At 42.6% G+C, this 22,183-nt stretch overlaps 1 protein-coding gene and 1 long non-coding RNA gene across 8 annotated transcripts in view; both read right to left on the bottom strand.

Moving 5' to 3' along the window:
* The window catches only part of TAFA5 (TAFA chemokine like family member 5), a 501,003-nt gene that overhangs the window by 413,844 nt on the left and 64,976 nt on the right, over positions 1-22,183 (bottom strand). The gene's annotated exons all lie outside the window — the stretch shown is intronic.
* LOC128326480 (uncharacterized) overlaps positions 3,881-22,183 on the bottom strand; it is a 37,626-nt gene continuing 19,323 nt past the window's right edge. Inside the window, exons 2-3 of the long non-coding RNA XR_008308074.1 lie at positions 11,555-11,710; positions 3,881-4,006 (exon numbers count right to left, since the gene is read on the bottom strand). This is a non-coding gene — a long non-coding RNA (uncharacterized LOC128326480). The remainder of the gene's footprint in view (positions 4,007-11,554; positions 11,711-22,183) is intronic.

Here is a 22,183-nt window from a genome sequence, read left to right as displayed (position 1 = left end):
AGTGGGCTGGTTTTTATGTTATTTAAAAACTATAGTGGTGTAAGTGACTAGTGATTAGTTTATGGCACTAATCAGGCTGTTGTTTTCTTTCAGAGGCAGTTTAACTATGGTGGCATGGAACAAGCTTACGTTCATATCAAATATATTTAAATTCTTTTTGGTAGAAAACAATCACAAAAAGATAAAGAAACCACAACAAAATAGAAAATGCATCTGAAATTACAAAATTCAAGCAGTATTTGAAATACTTCCAGACTATGCCAATAAGATTGCAAGCCAGTAAGTAAACTGAAGAGTCCTATTAGAATTCTAGCTGTTGTTTTTAAAAAAAATTATCATAATCAAATTATTATTTTTTCCTGCAGCTGGCCTGATTGGAGAGGAAAGCTTCTATAGTAGCCTCCTTCAACAGCCTTAGATTAAAGGAACTGGTGGAAATTGCCTCAGATGTTTAAGAGGCATGGCAGGTAAGAAGAAACAATGAAAGGAAGCTTTTGTATGGCTGAGTATATATTTTTTGCAATTAAATATTAATATGCGGCAGAATTCTTAAAGGTGAGAAATAGAGCAAGAAGTCTGTGCTTGTGCACAATATTAAACATTTGTGCAATTCATAATTGAGGAATGCTGATTCCCCCCCACCCTGCCCCTAATTATCTTATATTTTACTGGTGGATTAAATGATTAGGACAGGAGAAGTGTGAGACAATAATCTTTGCACCCACTGTCCAATATTACAGGAGTGGAAATATATACAACAAGCCGACCCTGCACAGAGCATCTGTGCGCTCTTTGGGGCCAGCTACCTCTCCCCCCCCCCAGTCTCCAGTGGGCCAAGTGCTGAGTGCAGCCGCCACCAGCAGACCGAGTGCTGTCACCTGTCGGGCCCACCGAGAGCCGCTTCCGCCGCCTGTCGGGCCTGCCGAGAGCTGCCTCCGCCGCTTGTCAGGACCGCCGAGAGCCACTTGCCAGTCTTTGCGGCTGGCCTCTTTGGGGGCCAGCCACCTCTCCCACCCCCATCCCCACCTTCTGCCACAGTATCGGGGCCTGCCACGCTGCCGCCTCCTCAGCCCTCGGCTGGTCCTTGAACAGTCCTCTCCTCGCCCCTCGCCCCACCCGTCGCCACCAGGCCGGGCCCGCCAGCGGCCCTGGCCTGCACCGCCGGCCAATTGTCCTCTCTCCTGGGTGCGCCAGCCAATCAGGCACCTCCGCAGCCCAGCCAATCAGCTGGGCTGCCGGGACGCATTTTGGAAGGCACACCTAGGAGAAATAACAAATATATATAATGCAATTCAAAATTAAATACTCCAGGAGTTCAACTAAAATAGTTGTTGCTTATCCCCCATCCCAAATCTCCTGTCCTTCTCTCTCCACCAGTCTGTTAATTTATTGCAGGGGGGCAGTGGTGGTATATGAAGTAGAATTCAAGTCATGCACTTCAGGGCTAGTCCACATGTAATGTGTTTCTGTTCATAGCAAGGTGCAAATTAAAACACATGGGCTTGCCTTACTGCAAAGAAAAAATAGGCTTGGGAGAAGAGGCAATTAATATACAACAGCAGAAACTGGAGACAGAGATGTTACAAAAGGAAGGAATGTCAGCTGAGTGGGATAAGCAACAACACTGGCTTGATGTAAATGTAAGGTTGCCTGATCTCCTTATGATGATTTTGAGATGAGATTGAGAGTTTCTCCCCCAGGTTTGCACAGTCCTCCCCTCACACACACATTATTTGTTCATGTCTGTTTGGGAGCAAATAATGGTTAGTTGATGCTTATACCAGTGTTACATTAACCACCATTACTTGCTAATCCCTTTGGTTGCAAACAATGGTTTGGACTAACTAATGTTAATAAAACTAGCAATGCAGAAGTAACATTCACCATAGTTAGCTCCGATTATGGAGCAGGAAGGGAGAGGTAAATGCCCATGTGGAATGTAGCAGGAGGAGGAAGTACAATCCTCTGCATGTATTGTGTGTGCACTGAGCCTATGAAGGCAGACAGAAGCTGCATTCGCACATAAATTTGCACATAAATTCGCACTGTGGATAGATGAACCTGAGGTTAATTTCTGTAACCATGAATCACATGGCAAACGTTTGTCCCAACTGTAGCCCGGAAACTTCTGGTTTCTGGGTAGGGGAGTCACTCCCTCTTCCTGGTCCACCGAGGCCACATCCCAGCAAGTTCCATAGTGCTCATGTAGCCAGACTGTGGGCAAGGCATTGGAAAGCCTGAAAGGCAGCAGCCATTGGCCACCCAAGGGAGTGTGCTGAATACGATCGTGCCTTTTTGGAATGGACCTCCTGCCCTCAGCAGGGAAAGGGTATTTAAATACCTTTAAATGATATTTAAGCCCTACTCCTGACAGCAACTTCACCACCTACATCATAAGACCCCCTAGCAAAAGTCTTGCACAATAACTGGCAATGGGGGTGGGGTGGGGGGAGAGAGGCACTATTTGTCTGGTATTCCAGGAAGGAATCATGATGACTTCCTAGGAGGGAATATGTATAAGAGCGCGCGCAAAGGATACCAGAGTCTAGTCCATGTGACAGAAGATACTCTTGCGATGGCAGACCTGGGCAAAGCAGTCCAGGAACATGCAAGCACACTCCTGCCCCCCTTGTTGGGTTGCCACCCTGGGAATTAGCCCTCTCATGAGAGGGCCAGTCAGCTGAGGAGGACCAGAGGCTCTGTGAGTTTCGGAACTCCTTTGAACTGTGTTCTCATGAGGTAGACCATCAAAATCAACAGGGCCCCACTTGTGTCTTTTATCTATTTATTTTATGTATTTATTTATGTTTATACTGACTGATATGTGCATCTCTCGGTACAAAATTTAAAATATTTAAAAGTCACAAATTAAAATACATGACAAAAACAATAGAATAAAATAATGATTAAAATAAGTTTTTAAAATTATTATTATTAAAAACCTGAGAACAGAGAAGAGTATTGAGATTCTTCCTGAAAACAAACAGAGAAGGAGATGCTCTTATTTCAGCAGGGAACATATTCCAAAGCCCTCGAGCAGCCACAGAGAAAGCCTGATCCTGGGTTGCCACCAAACAAGCCAGTGCCAACCATAACCGGACCTCTCCAGAAGATCATAACAGGCGGCAGGGATTATGACAAAAGAAGTGGTCTCTCAAATAGCCTGGACCCAAGCCATTAAGGGCTTTATAGGTAATAACCAGCACTTTGTATTTCACCCGGAAACATATTGGCAGCCAGGGCAGTTCTTTTAATAACCGGTGTTATGTGGTCCCTTCGTGTTGTCCCAGGGAAAATCTTTTGGTTGCCAGAGTGGGGAACAAGAGACACAATGGAAAGTGGGCATCCCCCAATGTGACTTTTCTTTTGACAGGCTTAGAAGCTTGGGATGGGATAAGGTGGCATCCCTGTTGCCAGGTAACAGCTTGAGGAGCATAGAGACAGGGGTGGGGCAACTGCTCGGAAAGGTGGCATTGAGAATGAAGCAGGCATGGAGCAGGCACATTCCTGGGTGATTCTGGGCTTCCCTCTCTATGATTTCAGTTCCAGAAACAGCATGAAACCCTGGTTATGGTGGTGTATTCATTCAGATGTAACTCTGTCACCTTACAACCTCAGGTTGGAGCAGCAAAACTCACTACAAACTAAAGGTTCAAATTGTAGTTTGGCAAAAGAAACCACAGGTCATTTTTGCCACAACACATGAATTCCAACTTCTGCCCCATTCAACTCTGGTTTGGCTTTATGTGCGAATGCACCCAAAGCTAGAAAATGTTGTTGAACCACGTGAAAATGTCTCTATGCAACTCCTCAGATAACAAACTTGAGCCAGCCCTGTATGTATTTATTGTTTTGATTCTACCATTGTATGTACCCCACAATAAACATTTTTAAAAGCCTTCATGTTTGTAATACTAAGACTAGAGCAGAAAAACAAGGCTATATTTTATCCTGTTGGCTACGAATCATCATGCTGAAGTCCTCCATCATCCTCTTAAATTGCAATCTGAAAATATGAAAACAGAAACGTTTATTTAGTGTATCCTAGACATTCACTATCATTACATACACATTGAAATGCTGAAACCCTGAGGCTATGGAAAACCTCAGTCACCAACTCTTTTCAACACTCTTGCACCATGCACTGAAATAAGCAATGAACTCCTGATTCTCCTTAGCCCCAGGCAAGGCTCCTTACAAAGGTTGTTCTTTCTCTGTCCTACTTTCAGTTCCTTTTATCATGCAGAACTTAAAGCCCTTCTTTTAATTTATTTATTGGTCTGAACACCAAGGAAGCCTTCTATTGTATCTGCAGTCATAGCAGCTTTTGAAATAGTTTTTAACCTTAATATCCTGCTGAATCTAGCAGACATACTGAGGAGTATGTGAAATTTACTGACTTAACTTGTTTGATTTCCCACCCCCCACTCTTTTTACAAATTCAGTGGCAAATGTGGTAAAATGCACTGAAGTAATCAATTTGTATATTGTATAGTTTGTGAAATTTGCACTTAATTTCTGTGATTTAAGTTTAAACCAAAATATGAAATAAGGAATAACAGATACTTTAAAAAAATGAAAACTGAAAATCATCACAAAAAATGCACTGGGGAATTGCGATGGGGGGGGGGCTTCATACTTAGAGAGGAGTAATGCAGGGGGGTCTCCCAGGGCGGGGCTTGTGGTGTTTCAGGCATCAAATTTACCTAGGTGCACCACTGATAATTATAGAGATCTTTGAGAATGTAAATAGTGTCTGACATCCAGACTAAATTACTCATTATTACTACTCAAGCATTACTCTAAAGACAGTGTATCTCATCTCATTTGTACCATGAGATACTGTATATTCATCTCATGTGTTTAATACTGAATTAAAAGTAAACTGAATAGTCCTATTTCATTCAGTTCCTTATTCATTCCCAGACAAATATTTATCCCTATGACAAACAAAACTGCTCCTAGACAGAACTAGATTTGGGAGTATTCAAGCACATCCTTTTATATCTCAGACAACACTTCCATTCAAATATCAAGTATTTCACATTGGTATTAAGCATTCCACATCAATTAGTTTCCTATATTTCACCCCAGCCACTAATAAATTCAGCTGCACAGATATTACCTACAGATTTTATTTCTAAATCACCAGTGGCATATTTCATATTTCTAAATCATCAGTGGCAACCCCTGTAGTGGCTGATGTTGGCCCCCCCACCTATTGCCCCCCCAACTCCTCACTATTCATATGTGGGGGCTGGTGCTAGCCCCCCAGTGCTCCCCTGCTTTGCTGCCATGTCCTGCTGTCTCCTACCACCACCACCCTCCTCTTTCCTTCTCCTCTTGCGTCCACCTCCTGTTCCACCACCACCACTTCACGGCCAGCTCTTTCAGTGGCAAGTGGACAGATGGACTGTTTTCTCTCTTCCTCAAGTGTGTGAGAGAAAACAGTCCATCCTCCAATTCACTTCCACAAGAGGCCGGGAAATGGTGGTGCCAGCAGCACGAACAGGAGATGGAAGAGGAAATGGAAGCAAGACAAGGCTACCAGTCTGTGTGGGAACATGACAATGGAGGGAAGTGGCAGGCCTAGCAGAGTGACAGGGGCAATGGATGAGGTGCCTGGCTTGTGTTCTTTGAACATGTCTGTACAGTTACAGTTATGTCCCTGTAAATCATAATCTTACATCAGCACTTGGGGGACTGGAAATGCTTTCCCAAATCCTCTTGGTCAGAGATTCTCAACATTGGGTCCCCAGCTGTTATTGGACTTCAGCTACCATAATTCCCAGCCCCAGTTGCCTTTGGTTGGGGATTATGGGAGTTTAAGTCCAATAAAATCTGGGGACTCAACATTGAGAATTCCTGCTCTAGGTGATTCAGGGCTTTCTTTGGATGAACGGCTTTGAATGGGACCTAGTCAATTTCCTTTAAATAAATTAGAGCTTATCCACAAATTATCTTCAAAACAATGCTGACTAAGTTCAAGGGTTCAGTGAAGGAGAAATTAAACAGCAGGGTGGGAGAGAATTATTGTAAATAAATTATTGTAGAGTTTTGAGGGCTTTATTTCCATTTGGTAGCAACAACAGAAAGTCTTTTCTCTCTTTTCTTCTACAGTTTACATTGTGCCTCTGCAGACATCAGCAGTAGAAGCAGTTCTGGAAGCTTCTACTGCCACTTTTCCTGGTGGCTGGCTCTATCTGCTATTTCCCACCCTCTATGTCCCTGGAATGATGCTACATCATGTAGCAGCTGGACAAAGCCTACTAACTGAAAGAGGTCTAGCACTTCTAGCACTGCTTCTTCAACTACTTGCAAAGTCCATTACAGCAAGACTGGCAAGAGCATTTTTTTTTGAAGGATGCATCTTGCTCATATTTACATTTGAAAGACAAGTCCCAAGCAGTCTGTAATGTCTTGTCTATGCAGTGAGCAAAAGAAAAGACTTCCTTGATAAGCCAGTAATGAACTGACAAGGTTTGATGTCTCACAGGATTAGATTGTATTTTCTAATAACAGATTGTTCACTGGTAAATGGTCAGGGTACTAGGAATGTGCCAAAATGTGATTCAGACAGCTGAAGTGCATGCACCTTTAAAACGGAGGGCTTACACAGCCCACAGCACATTCTCTATTTGCTGCTATTGCCACCATCCTGGCACTCACCTCAGCTATATCCGCACCCTGGAGAGTGGCTCCCAGCTGCCCCTGCATAGCATCAGCATGCACGTGGCCTCCACACATGCCTCCATGTGGAGGTATGTGCAGAGGCCATGTCTGTGCCAGCACTGCATGGGGCAGCTGGAAGACACCGTGCTCTCACACGGGTACAGCTGGGGGGAGAATTGTGGTGGTGGCAGTGAACCTGCTCTCCTCCCCTTTCAAGGGGCCATGTAAGCCCTCAGTTTTAAAGGCAGGTGCACACGATTTGGCTGTCCTAATCACATTTTGGCACATCCCTACAAGGTACAACCAAGCAACATTTTTTCTTTGAAACAATGAAGCATGAACTTCATCTATGCCATAAAGTGATATGTCTCTTTTAACCTCTGATACACTGTAACTCCTGCTAACTGAGCAAAGAGGCACCTTCCAAACTGGTGATTCTGTTATATTTTGCAGGGGATAGAGAACTGGCCCTCTCCATCCAGTGGCTGTTGGTGGTATCTACCTTTTGTTTCTTTTTGGATTGTGAGCCTTTTGGGACAGTGAATCATTTAATTTAATTAATTAATTAATTAATTTTTCCTGTGTATAGCTCTTTGGAAACTTTGTTGAAAAGTGGCATATAAAGTATCCATAGAAAATATTTAAACACAAGATAAAAATTTCAGGTGTTTATCAAAGATGATGTCATGACATTGTAATCATTTGGATTCAGGCTTGGAGAAAGAGAAATTGGTCTTGGAGCAAGTGAAAGTGAAAAAGAAATCCTTTAATTAATTACTGTTTTTTAATGTTGTGTTGTTTTTTCAAATGACTATGTGTGGAAGCCGCTGTGTGTGCACAGGTAGACTACAAAACCTGCATCCTTCCACATAGAGGCTAAGAGATATGAAGCCCAAACATATTAACAACTGACTGTTGATTAGACTATCCTCCAATGGGCCCAAATACTGCCCCATAACTAGAAAGGCTGTGGTGATGAGGTCAGGAAGACTTGGCAATCATTCTAGAACAGCCAAAACATAAAACACTACTTTCATGTATCTGTGGGTGTCAAATAGACACCCGGCCTCATCTGTGGATATTAAAGGGTTAAAACGCACATATCCATGGTTCCTAGAAGGCCATAAATGACTGCAGAGATCATTTCCAGCCACCACATTGTATGCAGGAGCCATTTTGTGGCTCATTTCATTAATTAATTGATGATGATGATGATGATGATGATGGTGGTGGTGGTGGTGGTGGTGATGATGATGATCGGTGACTTTTGAGGACTTTTTGTGACCATTTTGGACTTTGGGGGAGCATTTGAGGGGCATTGCTGGATGCCAGGAAACCTGCAGAGCATGGTATAGCACTTTATTTGGCCAATTTTTGTGATTTGGGGGGTGGGGGTGGGTGAGTCTGAGAACCTAACCCCCACGTTCCCATAGACTCAATCCTTCATTATCCAAAGTTTTATTACCCCCAGTAATCTGCAGAAACAGAATCCCTGGGGATAATGAGGTCTACCTGTACTTCCTAGTAAACCATTGAATTTAATCCTGCTTGCATGCTGAAAAGTTAGGAAGGCTTGGCATATCCCTGGGGAGGGGAGCACAGCCCCCTGCAGCTGAAGTCCTTGTTACTTATGCTTTGGCTGTGCATTGATTCTGGCCAGATGGGGCAAAGGTGCATCCAGGAGACACTAGACCCTTTACTGGTTGAGTGGTAGCAGAATAATTCTGAATAAGTTAACTGCATAGCAACTTTAAGTTTGTGGTAAACAATGATAAGAACATTGTTTCAAGAGTATATATTACTTTTGTAGAACTGTTAGCTCCCAAGATGCTCTCAAACTTGTTAGAAAGAGCTAGGCTAAAACAAAATGGTATAGTTACAATAGTGAGCTTGAAGAAAAGGAAGCTCTTTTCATGATCAGTGAGAAGAGCTTCTGGCTGTCTGAGCCCACTCTCCCTACAGACGAGCAGCCTCCAAGCCCTGGGCAGCTGGATTGGTCACCCACATGATGGTCAGCTCCGACATGGAACCAGTGGAGGCTGTGGGGAACGGGGGCCGCTCACCCCCCTGAATGTTCCAGGATGCACTGCGTGAGTGTGTGGGACATTCTGGAGAAACCCCTGAGGCCGGGAGGCTGGCTGCAGCCTCCTGGTCGAGGTTCTACTTGTGTGTCACCACGTGCCGCCACGGCACACAAGCAAAAAAATGAGGTTAGTGGAGCGCTCACTCTGTTAACCTCATTTAATGGGAGGGGGAGTTAGGCAGGCTAGCCACCTTGGAACCACCGGGCTCACCCGTGAGCCCGGTGGTTCCAACTATCAGTAGAAAACGGGCTAGGTTCCCTTAACCCGCTTTCTACTGATCATGGGAATAGATTCAAGGACTATATTATGGATGGTGGTTTCATGAGCGATGCATTGTCAAAGTATCTTTAGGACTCTGTATTCCCACACAAGAAATATAATGTGGCAGATCTGTGACATAATCGTCAATTGTTAGAGGTAGACCACCTGCATACAGACACCTGTTCCTCTTGCCCTACACAATCCTTTTTGTGACCATGACTTGACACTAAGCCTGGGAACATGACTGGTGTAAATTGGCATCCTCGGTGCTCCAGAAGGAGAAGAAGCACAAAGGACTAAGAGTAACCAAGCCAGCATGACAACAACCAAAGGAAATGGTTTGTTGGAAAACAAAAGCCAAGAACCACCTGAACTGATAAGGTGATTAGTGCTGTGTCAGCATCCAACTGCAAGAAATGTACAAGCCTGGAAAACAAAAGGAGGTTATTGAAGCTTCCTGGGAGCACCCAGTGAGCTTCCTCCTCTATAGACCTTAAGATACATGCCACTGTGATTACTTGGGAATTCCTGACAGTTAGTCAGCAAGAGAGCAAGAAGCACACATCTATTGTCTGCCTAGCTACATGAATAGGCATGAGGGCATCACCCTTGTCTTTTGTTTGTAGCACCAACGGCCATTCTCATATGCTCACCAGCCTAACCTTGACCTTAAGGCACAAAATCCCTACAAAAAAGGCTCTTGGGTATTGTGTGTGTGTGTGTGTGTGTGTGTACACACATGTGCCATCATGTGTGTTCATGAACTGATGTACTTTCCCATAACTCTGTGTGCTCCTCCATGTACCATGTACTAGCTAAGACTCTGATTGGGCGATCTTTCCAGGATCTGCTTCTGCTCGAAGTTTGGAGGCTCTAAGGCAGCTGCTTCCCACTGCATCATAGCTCTTACTCACTTGGCCCCTTTCCTACAACTTCCACTGAGATTAAGGTCCTCCTGCAGTGAGTCAGCAGGACTTGCTTTCTGAACTGCCCAAGATCCTCAACATCCTCTCCAAGAACCACAGCAGATGCTGAGGACATTTCCCTAACATGAGTTGGGGGAGAGTTCTAAACTTGCTTCCTGGACTGCCAAAGCTTCTATAGCTCGCTCTCTCCTCATGGCAAAGCCTATTCACCTCTTCTCTCACTGAAGAATAGCCAACAACCTTGAAGTCTACATTTACCAGCTATGCAGAAACTAGGACAGGTATATAGACTATAACTCCACCCCTTTCTTTGTTTTGTCTATCAGCCCTACCCTCATCTCTTCTCTCTATTCTAGCAGTTCCACTAAAGCTTGCATTCATTGAATTTGGTCCTCTGCTTAAGGAATGGCATCAAGTAGTTGGACATCCCTGTCTTGGGCAATCATCAGGAAGACAAGACAACTACCATTTTTACTTGTGTATTTCTGATCTTAATAAATGTATTCATTGTTTTCAAAGAAACCTTGAGGCTATTCACATACACTTGCAAAACCAGGCTAAGGGAGCCCAACCCAGCCCAATCTTGCACATACAAGTGAATGGCCGGGATTGGGCCAATCCCAGCAGCAACACGGTGGCAAACCTGCCCAAGTAGCCACCTTTCAAAATAAGGTTAAGGGAGCAAGCACTCCCTTAACCCCATTTTTAAATCATCTATCAGCTGTGGCTGCTAGACTGCAGGGAGCCTGGGGAGCGGAGGTGGGATTCCCCATGATGTACTGTGCACTCGCATGGTGCATCATGGTATTTCTGAGGGCTGTGATTACTCATCCCAGCCCCTGGCCCTCCCCACTGCCTGGGCGCAGTCATCTGTGGGGAAGGTAAATCCAATCTGGCTTCCCCACAGCCTGCTCTGGTGCCCTTCTCACTGTTCATGAGAAGAAGCTAAATATCTTGCTACTCTCCTTTGGGGTGCCCTAACCCTGAACTGCTTTTATCCATGGCCAGCTATCCTAAGCAGGACTTATTGTGGCATGCACTTGTGCACCCAATGAGAGCTAATTCCCCTTCTTAAAGCAAAAGCATATTCACAATGGCACATTTGCCTGAGAAAATGTGGTCATACCTTTTCCAATTCTAAAGTAACAAAAAGGCAATACCACTTGTACAACCAACTAAAAGATCACGTAGAAGTGAGTTTTGGTTTTTTTAGTTTTGTCCTAATAAAGGTATTACTGGCCTCCTCAGATAACGAAAATTTTTATTATTATTCTGTCACTACAATGTGGTGGTGTTTTACAGGAACTCAGTATATTCCACCATAAAAAGGAGGGGCAAAGGGGGGGTAACCTTTTTAAAATAATCACATCAGTGTGCAGATGTGTCCCCATGGCTTCTTTGTGTCAGCTTCCAGTGATAGGAAATGCACATGAACTGAACGGAAATGAGGAGCCCATCTGTGTGCTTTAGGATCCAGTCATCTGCTAGCAACTATGGTCCAGCCATGCCATGGCTCTTTCGCCTGGAAAATCTAATTTGAAAACTAGAAGAATGATGGTGCTCCATGACTGTCGTCTGAGCTAACAATGTGTCAGTTGTAGCATAGCTTACAATCTGAGGGCAGGAAACATTGCCATCCCACTGCCACAGAAGCGCTGCCAAGAAGAACATGTTTTTGTCAGGGTCGGCTGTACTGGAGAACACAGTTTGACAAGCAAGCACCGACGCCATCCTCCTGGTGAAAATCAGTTGCCAATTATGTGGCATCTATCAAGGGAAAATTTCAAATTACACAAATTAATTGATAAGTGCCTGCAGGGGAAAGGAAATCTAGGCATTTACCCACTACATTCTCATTCTGGCTTGAGCAATCTGTCCACTTGACTCTCTGATTAGGCAACATACATAAATGAGGTTCGGTGCCTATAGCAAAGCTTCCTATACATCTACGTAATTTCAGAGTTAGCTTTATATTCTGCTACAGCAATTATTTCAATTGTGCCTGACAAGTTAGTTAAGATTAAAATAAGACTACATGGAACTTATCCATGTTATATCGATTTTCAGGCCCACTTTGTGTTTAGTAATGAAAGCACACTCCTTAAATCACTCATATGTACAAATATTCAAGACAAGGATTCATTCACAAAATAATATTTCAGGATTTAAAAAAAATCTGGACAAGTTGTTAGCAGACAGGAGCAATAAGACACTGTTAATATTTATATTTTTGTGTGATTTTATTGTTTTATGTATGTAATCCCAAAGCCTCTGGAGTTTGCCAAGACAAATTTCCAAAACAGATGCAGGTAGTTGTGGATATTGGGAACATTCAAACTTTTGGTTCAGCAGTGCATTTTGTGTTAACACAAGGGGTCAATGATCTCTTTCCATGACCAATGGTCTGCCACTACAACAAAAGTTTGGATGCTGCCTATCATAGTTTTAAACAAAGGAAGGAGTTTTAGAAGCACAGCCCTGACTTAAAACAAACTGAGCCCATTCACACGATCATCTGGGGTGTTTGGGGTGGGGAGACAAGAAGATCCTCATAGACAAGAAGATCCACTATTTGGGTCTGCAAATTCACAACCCAGACGATCATGGCAGCCATGGGCTCCAGAAAAGAAACCAGGAACTGGATCCTACGATAATTGACTCTGGCATCCCAGCATGCCAATACAATGGAAAACTTCATTACCTCTTAATGCGTCCTCTGATTGGCCACAAGGGGCCAGGAGGCAGGCCCAGCCCTATTGAAGTCATTACAAGCAAAGGATCATAGAGTGTGCTGTACAGGTCAGTACATACACAGATAGCAGCCCTTCTAGCTAAAGCACTTTATCACAAACATGACCATTCACTCCCCAGAAATCCTACAAACAGTAAATGCACCTAGATAATTGAAAAAAAAGGTAGGACAGGCCCTATTTCCATCCTACCTCAGTAAAAAACAAGGTACAAGGTCTGAGCTACCCACATTTGAGTGAGTTCTGTTAGAGAGATTTGCGTGGGTTCTCATGAATATTAATAGCTGAGTTTACTGCCGCCTACCTTCATGTTGGTAAATGAGCAGATTAGCCTACTGTGTTAATTAAAGACTTAGGGAAGCTTTGGGCATTAACAAAGAACAGCTGCTATTAAATACATATATGATTCTGCTAAGAAACATGGAGATCGTTCTAATGAGTGGGCGGGCAGGGCAGCGGGTGGGTGGCAGAGAAAGCTACCAAAGCCCACCTCACCTGCAGATGATCTCCGAGGACCGTCTGGGTGCACGGAATATGCGCTGCTGCCCCAGGGAGTGCAGAGGCTAGGATGCATCATCCTGGCCCCCAGAAATACCACAATACACTGCACAAGTGTGTGGTGCATTGTGGGATCCCTCCAGTGATGACCAGAAGCCTGCTCCTGTACCAGCACCAGCTGAGAGTAGCCTGCGCACTGCTCACACACAACCAGCGGGTTTGGCCTATGCTGGTTTGGCCTATGCCACCACTGGGATTTGTGTGGATCCTGGCAGTTCTCATGGGCAGCCAAGCCTAGGCTTGGCTGCCTTAGCCCGGTCTTGGCTGCTCGTGAGAAGAGTCTCATGATCTGCTAGATGAAATATCTGCAGACATTCTTACAATCACAGTTTATAGATGAAATCATCAAGTTGTCCATGATAAATGGGCATGATGAAGAGTCCTGTCTCTGTTTGTGTGGTTATGAACTCTGCTGAGCACAAGGTTGTTGTTCGTTTTCAAGCTCTGCTGCCTTATTGCCACAAACTTAATATTTTATATACTGTAGCCAGAGTGGTCCGGAAATACAGAGTGGTCCAGAACTATTTGATTATGCATGTGTCATACCCAGTTTATGGTGCAAAGGTTGTGGGTCAAAATCTCAGTTCCACCATCACATTCACTGGCTGTTCTTTATCAAATCACTTTCTCAAACCAATATATAGTTATTGAATATTTGCAATAAATTTCTCCAATATAGTTATTGATAGAATAAAGAGAGCATCCCATGTAATCCAACGTGAGCTATTCAATGAAAGGATAAAATACAAATGTGACAAATAATGAGAAGCCACTATTGCCCAGAATACAACACTTAACAGAGCTTCGTATCTCCATTCCGGAACCACTGAGTAGTTCTATGCAAGCCATTTTCTTTCAATTTTAGTTTCTCACTTGTAAAATAGTAGGTTCTAGCAAAAATAAATAATTTAACTTTTGTGCACGAATGCTGTGAATAGGGTGATTTTTCAGATACTTGTTTTTCAGAGAAACAAGCACAATTTCGGTGGGGCTGAGAGTGTTGGGGACACTATTTCCCTGTTACTCAGGAAAGAGAAAGAAACACAAAGACTTCCTAGGAGTGATGTATATGAGGTAGGACAAAGGATCTCCCATTGGACTGGACACTCATGAGTTGAGCAAACCCAACTCCCCATGGTAAAAAAACAGAATAGAAGCACTGCCACCCCCCTTCCCTGTGAAGCCTTGCATGCACCCAAAGTAGATTTTGATGCCCCATGTGTTAGAGCCTGGCTGCATGTTTGGGTGGGGAGGGAACAGCAGGTGCATGAATGGATATTTAAACCAAGTATAAGTTGATATGTCGGTGATGCAATGCACATGTTAACTCCAACTCTCAACAAAAAGACCTTTTATTGTGCAAAAAAGAAAAACTAAAAGTTGGTAAATTTAAAAAAAGATGTTTCAGTGTAACACACCTCAGTTAAACAAAACAAATGAGAACAGATGAAAACCTTCTCCATTCCCCAGCTGTTAAATTCCTTAGATGTGATAACACTCCTGACCGGTGGAGAGATATTGACCGGAATGGGGGAGAGATAACACTTCAAAATTCCTGGGTCCGGCTCTGCACCATATGAATAACTGCTGGCATGGGAGAGGGGGCCCCAATTTCCAGGGACCCCATGAGAGTGGACTCATCATTTGGGGGCATAAGCAATGGGCAGGCAGACTAGCAAGGGGTATGCTTTGGCAGCTGTTGCCAATACAGGAAGAGCAGTCTTCCCGGGGACCTGTGCCCATGGCTTTACTCCAGAGAGCAACCTGGCTCAATATAGAGCGCCAATGTCCTGACACTCTTCTGAGAGAGTGGTCTATGAGAGAAGGGGTGTTTTATCATTGCACATTAGCAATTTTTCCCATAAACTCTGTACCCACAGATGGTTCTACTCATGAGTTGTGAGGGGGTGTTCCTTTGGCCTGACTCTCTCGTGAGAAAGCTCTCCATAAGATAAAGGGGTTGTTTTGTTGTCACACATGATTAGAGATTGTGGCTGACACCCCTGCCCTGTCCCTTTAGAGAGTACTTTTCATATGTTGTTAGAGGGTGTCCCCTAGGGGTATGCAGAAACCCATTTGGGTGGTTCGGTTTGAATTCAAACCTATGTAAAACTGGGGTGGGTAGGTTCGGTTTTGGTTTTTCTCGAACCACCTCCACCCCTGGTTTGGTTTGAATTCGAGCCCAACTTGAACTGATTCTAAAGGGTTCTACATAGGGTATAATGGGGAATTGAACTGGCTCATTATTCCCTATACAGAGCACCTAGGGGCACAAAACAGGGGTGGGTGGTTGGCACCCATGGGTGCCAGCAACCACCAAAACCCCAAAGCAATCAGAGATGTCTAATGAATTTTTAAGGTGTTTTTTTTTCTTCATTTTCCTCATACAAAGTAATGGGGATTTGAGGCTGCCCCATCTGTCCCCTTGGGGGTTACCTGGGCACACCAAAGTGGATTTGCGGTCAGGGCATGTAGGGCCACAACTCCCCCCAGAAGCTCCAAGCTGGTGGGGTTCGTGGTTTTTTTTGGGGGGGGGGTTTAGAAAGTTTTGAAGATTTTACCCTATTTGACAGAGTTGTCTGATTATAAATCCTTCTCCCCATTCAGAAAAGTTCAGAGTTCACAGCAAGTTCATGCTGTTTTTCAATGGGGAGACGGATTCATATTCATTTTAAAAGACATTTTAAGGAATTTTTTAAAAATTTAGCCTGTTTTGGCACAGTTCTCTCTTCTCTCAGTGCATCTCATTGAGACAAAATACACACACTGTGAAGTTGCTGTGACCTCTGAACTGAAGTTTGGATGTTCACTTTATTCTCAATGGGATGCATTCACTGAGAGAAGAGAACTGTGTTAAAACAGGCTAAAAAAATTAAAACTCCTTTAAAAAAACCATGAACCCCACCAACTTGGGGGTGCTGGACGGCATTGTGGCCCAGTGTGCCTTGCCACCAAACCTACTTTGCACCCACCAAGGGGCAGATGGGGCTGCCTCAAATCCCCATTATTCCCTAAGGGGAAAAAGAAAAAAGAAAAAGAAAAATCTTCCCAAAAAAATCATTAAACATGACAGAAGTGTCTGATTGCTTTGGGGTTTGGGTGCTAGTTGGCAACTATGAGTGCTGACCACCCACATAGGTTTTGTGCCCCTAAGTGCTCTGCATAGGGAATAATGGGACAGTTCAAGTCCCTGTTATATCCTATGTAGAACCTTTTAGAACCAATTAGAGTTGGGTTCTAATTCAAAATGAACCAGGGGGTGTTGAGCGAACCCAAAACTGAACCTACCCACACTGGTTTGAGGCTGGTTCAAATTCAAACTGAACCATTCAACCCAGTTTTGTGCATACCCCTATCAGGCGTAACGCTTCAGCGACCAAACCTCTGGTTTCAGCAGCAAAACTTTGTGCAAACCGAAGGTTCAAATTGGAGTTTGGTGAGGCAAACTGTGGGTTGTTTTTGGCTCCAAACCATGGTTGCACTAATTCGGACGGACTGGAGTTCCAGCCTCTACCCTGTTTAACTCTGATTTCATGTTACATCTGAATTCGGCCAGTGTATGCCTTTAGGCATTTAACTAAAACATGGCTGTTTCAAGTCAGCCAGATAGCCTATGCTACTGCTGGTATTTAGAAATTAAATAAATAAATAAATATAGATAAATATTTATATACTACTTTCCAAAGCAATTTACATAGAAAAGTAATAAATAAATAAATAAATAAATAAATAAATAAATAAGCAAACAAATACATACATACAATGGTTCCATGTCCCCAAAGGGCTCACAGTCTAAAAAACAACATAGATGTCATTCACACAACACCAAGAATTTTTAAACTAAGGTCTAATTTAGCAATACTATTGTGTTACCATTTATATTTATTCTGCTCTAACCCAAATGCCCAGAATATATGTGTGTGTGTGTGTGTGTGTGTGTGTGTGTGTGTGTGTATCTATCTATCATTCCTTTCTTTTGGTCTCTACAGCAATTTCTTCTAGTACCTTGACAGTTTAATAATTGAAATGGATTCTCATTTTCTACTCAAACAGTTCTATATACAATCCAAGGAACCTACCATCACATACCTTCTGAAGCTCATCTTTTTCCAACAGATTTTAAATGCTGACCATGGCACATGAAGCTAAATATAATTTTGAGGGCATAGTGCGGTGGTTACGAAACTGATAGAATGCTGAACCCCTTCAATGTGACTCCATTCCATGTGGATTTTACAATACAATTATGAAAATCTCCTTATTTCTTAATTTACCATTAGAAGCAGTTTCTGAAAATCCAATAGAATCCATGCAATGAAGGTCATACACACAGAGACACAACTAAAAATAGTAAAGATGGTTTGCTTAATATATTAAAAAAACAGACTTAATCAGAAGCATTACATCTTTACTGATTTGTTAATTGTTGACCCATCAGACTGTCAGTAAAATCAACTGATTATAATTTAATCATTCTGATTACATCAAAATATAACTCAAGTCAGCACACGCAAGACAGTTTATGTCCAATACAATTAATCTAGCCCAGTAATTGTGACTGAGAGGGTTCTACAATGCAGAGAAGAACATTCATTAATAGTGAGCATGCAAACACCAACCTTATGCTTAATGTGGCAGGCAATAAAGAAGATATTGCAAATTGAAAGAAGCAGACTATTGAAAAGACAAAATGGCAGGTTTTTTCTCTCTCCAAAAAATCTTCCTGCTATATCAAAATGTCAGGTTTTGATAGCCAGTTTGCTTCCTAGTGAAATATTTGGCAAAACAATTGCTGGCATGAATTTCTGACAGCACATAACATTTCAGTAGTTCGACAATGCCGTACACCCACAATGTATGCAGTCGGAGCATACATGTTGAACACTCTCTTTGGACAGTATACTAAGAATTCAACATTTGTTAAGAGATATCCACTTTGGAAACTCCGTCTTTAAATAAATAAAATAAAATGTTCCCCTTCAGGGAACTCACTTTCTTGGAAGATCATAACAACTTATATTGAAAGCCTAATTTGAATGCAGAATAGTTAATGTTTAGAAAGCTAAGGATCTCAGCAATAAAATTTTGTACCATGTGCAGTATTTTAGCAAGCAGTGATTGCATGTTTTTGAGACCTTGACTAATTGGGAAGAAACAAAGCATTCCATCATCAGCACATTAGAATCTGCCAACATTTGAGATTTTTTTTCAGAAGAAAACATATTTTTTTTGCATGTGGATAACTTCTTTTGTTCATCTGTTTTGCTTATTTTTGGCACTCCAAGTGTAATTTTCATTAACTCGCCCCCTAAACCATTTAGGACTAAAAACCTAAAATCAAGTTTTGAATTGAGAACAGCTGGGTTTTCGTGGAAATATTTACTGTACCAACTAAATATTCTACCCTCCCATGCTAAGAAATGCTTTATAGTAGGGGTGTGCACATAAAAAAAGAAAACAAAAATCTAACCTGATCAAAATCTGATCAGATCATATTTTGAAAATATTCAAATTGGGTTCTTGGGGTGCTGGAGGTGTCAGATCTCAGGTCGGAGCTTTCCATTCAGAAATCTGACTTAACATCAAATTGTTCTCCATAGAGGTGAACTGGGAAATGGGGGGGGGGGATCAGGGTTGCGGGGAGGCCTGGGCCTAGAATGTCAAAATTCATCAGAGGTGAATTCAGGATGGAAGGACTCTTTGTAGTGAATTTGAAATGACTCAAAGAATCCTGAGATTTTTTAATTTTTGTTTTGTTTTATGATGTGTTCTTGTAGAAGAGCACCATTCTGGCATCTTATGCTCCTCTTCTGGGTTGCACACCACAACATAGTCTGAGGTCATTCACACAAACAAAAACTGTGTTCTACTTTGCTTCCTCCTTCTTTGCTTCCATACACTTACTTCTACCCAGGTTTTCCTCTTACCTTGCTTCCATACAACTGAAAATTGGGAGCACAAACAGCTTCCAAACCTGGGTAGAACAGTTTTTAATTGTGTGCATGATCTCAGTATGTGTTATCAACAGGCAACATTCTCAGTGTTCTTGAGAATGTTCTTGAATAGCTCTGAAAGAGGGTCAAACCGTTATTGCTTTAACCATGAACCACCATAAATATGATGTGGGTTTCGCACTAACTCTTGTAGAGGTTTCACTTGCCACTATGTTCCTCCTCGAAATAAGGGAATCAATAGACTTATACAACAAAGCCAGAAGCAGTCACTACAAATGTGTACTGAACTATTTTTGGTTTGATGGAGGACACACCCATGGATCTCTTAAAAATGATGAGCACTAACAATAAAGCTATGTAGTTCTTCCTTTCCTCCAGTCTGTTTTGGCACTGCTTTTAAATAAATTAAGGTGGCAACTCATTTTTTTAGCTCAGGAACCTATTGGGCTGAAGACAAATAACATTGGGAATTTCACCCCTGGAGAGCTGCAAGTAGTATGATAGAGCTATTGTTGCTCATAGTTCATTCGCCCATTATTTTGGTCCTTATTAAATAAATTACACTATTTCAAAAATATGTTTTATACCAGTAAATCTAATGGGATAAATTGAATAAGTAAAGATGATGAGCAAAAATGGTTTGTAGGGTCTATCAGAATTGTATTACATTCTTCATATTAACACAGTATAGTATACATAGATTACCTTTGATCATTATGTTTTTAATTAAAACATTCTTCAAATGCACAGACTAGATTTCCAATATATCACCTGATTTGTATGGAAGCTCCATGTACACACTGGGGTACCTGTAGAAAATGGACTGACAATTTGCCTTATATGCCTGGTTTTCAGTCACTGATATTAGAGATGTGCGATCAGGTTCGACATTTGGTAAGTTCAATGTCGAACCTGTTTGGTTCTATGGTCCAGGTCGAACTGAACCATCCCCTGTTCAGTCCGACCCCTGTTCAGTCCTGACTCTTCAGGGGGTTCGCAAATGTTATAATAATAATAATAATTGGAAGTGAATACATCAGAAGAGGTAGAAAAATCCTAAAGTCCAAACTCAATGGCGGGAACACCACACAGGTCATAAACACCTGGGCTATACCTGTTATCAGATACACTGCAGGAATAATAGACTGGACCCAGGTAGAGCTAGGGACGCTAGAGCGTAAGACCAGGAAAATCATGACAATCAATCATGCTCCGCACCCCCGCAGTGATGTCGATAGGCTATACCTCCCTCGCAGCTCAGGTGGAAGAGGAATGCTGCAAGTCCATCAAACAGTAGAGGAGGAGAAAAGAGGCCTTGAAGAATATATCAAGGACAATGAAGAAGATGCAATTCAAATGGTCAAGAACGAGAAACTATTCAATGCCAATGAAACAAAGTAAGCCTACAAGAAAGAACAAGCCAAGAACCGAGCAGAAAAATGGAAAAATAAGCCCCTGCATGGTCAATATATGCACAATATAAGTGGAAAATCAGACATCACCAAGAACTGGCAATGGCTTAAGAATGACAACTTGAAGAAAGAAACAGAGGGTTTAATACTGGCTGCACAAGAACAGGCACTAAGAACAAATGCAATAAGAGCCAAAGTCGAAAAGTCAACAACAAACAGCAAGTGCCGCCTTTGTAGAGAAGCAGATGAAACAGTGGACCACCTAATCAGCTGTTGTAAAAAGCTTGCACAGACTGACTACAAACAAAGGCATGACAAGGTAGCAGGGATGATACACTGGAACATCTGCAAAAAATACAAGCTACCTGTAGCCAAAAACTGGTGGGACCATACAACTGAAAAATGAAGATGCAAAAATATTATGGTACTTCTAGCTACAAACAGACAAACATCTGCCACACAATACACCAGATATAACTGTAGTCAAGAAGAAAGAAAAACAAGTCAAAATAATCGGCATAGCAATACCAGGGGATAGCAGAATAGAAGAAAAAGAAATCGAAAAAATCACCAAATACAAAGATCTACAAATTGAAATGGAAAGGCTATGGCAGAAAAAGACCCAAATAATCCCAGTGGTAATTGACACCCTAGGTGCAATTCCAAAAGACCTTGAAGAGCACCTCAACACCATAGGGGCCACAGAAATCACCATCAGATAATTACAAAAAGCAACTTTACTGGGAACAGCCTATGTTTTGCAATGATATCTATAATAACCAACAGTATTGATGATAAAATTCAGCCATCCCAGGTCCTTGGGAAGGACTCGATGTCTGGATTGACAAAACAATTAATAACACCTGTCTGACTGTGTAAACAAGAAATAATAATAATATTTTATTATTAATGTTGTTGCTGTTATTATAGATATCACCTCTATTCTGCAACGATATCTATAATAACAGCAACAACATTGATAATAAAATCCAGCCATCCCAGGTCCTTGGGAAAGACTCGATGTCTGTATAAAACAAACCAGTCAATAACACCTGTCTGACTGTGTAAACAACAACAACAACAATAATAATCTAAAATTAACCTGGAGGTGTCAGGGGGTCAGCGAAGGCTCCCCCTCCCCCTGCCAGCTTTCTTTATGCCCCGCTCTGGCCGGTTCAGCCAGCTGTTCTTCCTTCCCTGCTCAGCGCAGTGACCATTTTGGAGGCCACGTGCCTGCGTGATTCGGAAGGCTGAAAACCAGCTGAAGAGCGGTTGAACCAGCTGGAGGGGAACATAAAGAAAGCTGGTAGGGGAGGGGGAACCTCTGCAGACCCTTGCTGCTGCCTTCAGCAACTCCGCCGTAGGGAGTAAGGGGGGGAAAATTATTTTTTTAAACCAAAAACATTCGCAAACCACCCCCAGACCGAACCGAACTGTGGGGGGGGGGAATTCGAGGGGGTTCTGGACTGAACTGGCCTAGTTGGGTTTGAATCCGGTCTGGACTCGAACCGAACTGGGCCAGCCGGTTCCATAGACACCCCTAACTGATATAGGGCTGTGCACTGA

The sequence above is a fragment of the Hemicordylus capensis genome, chromosome 5, assembly GCF_027244095.1.
Source record: "Hemicordylus capensis ecotype Gifberg chromosome 5, rHemCap1.1.pri, whole genome shotgun sequence".
NCBI lineage: Eukaryota > Metazoa > Chordata > Lepidosauria > Squamata > Cordylidae > Hemicordylus > Hemicordylus capensis.
Note: the sequence above shows the minus strand (reverse complement) of the source record. Positions and strands in the feature narration are given on the sequence as shown.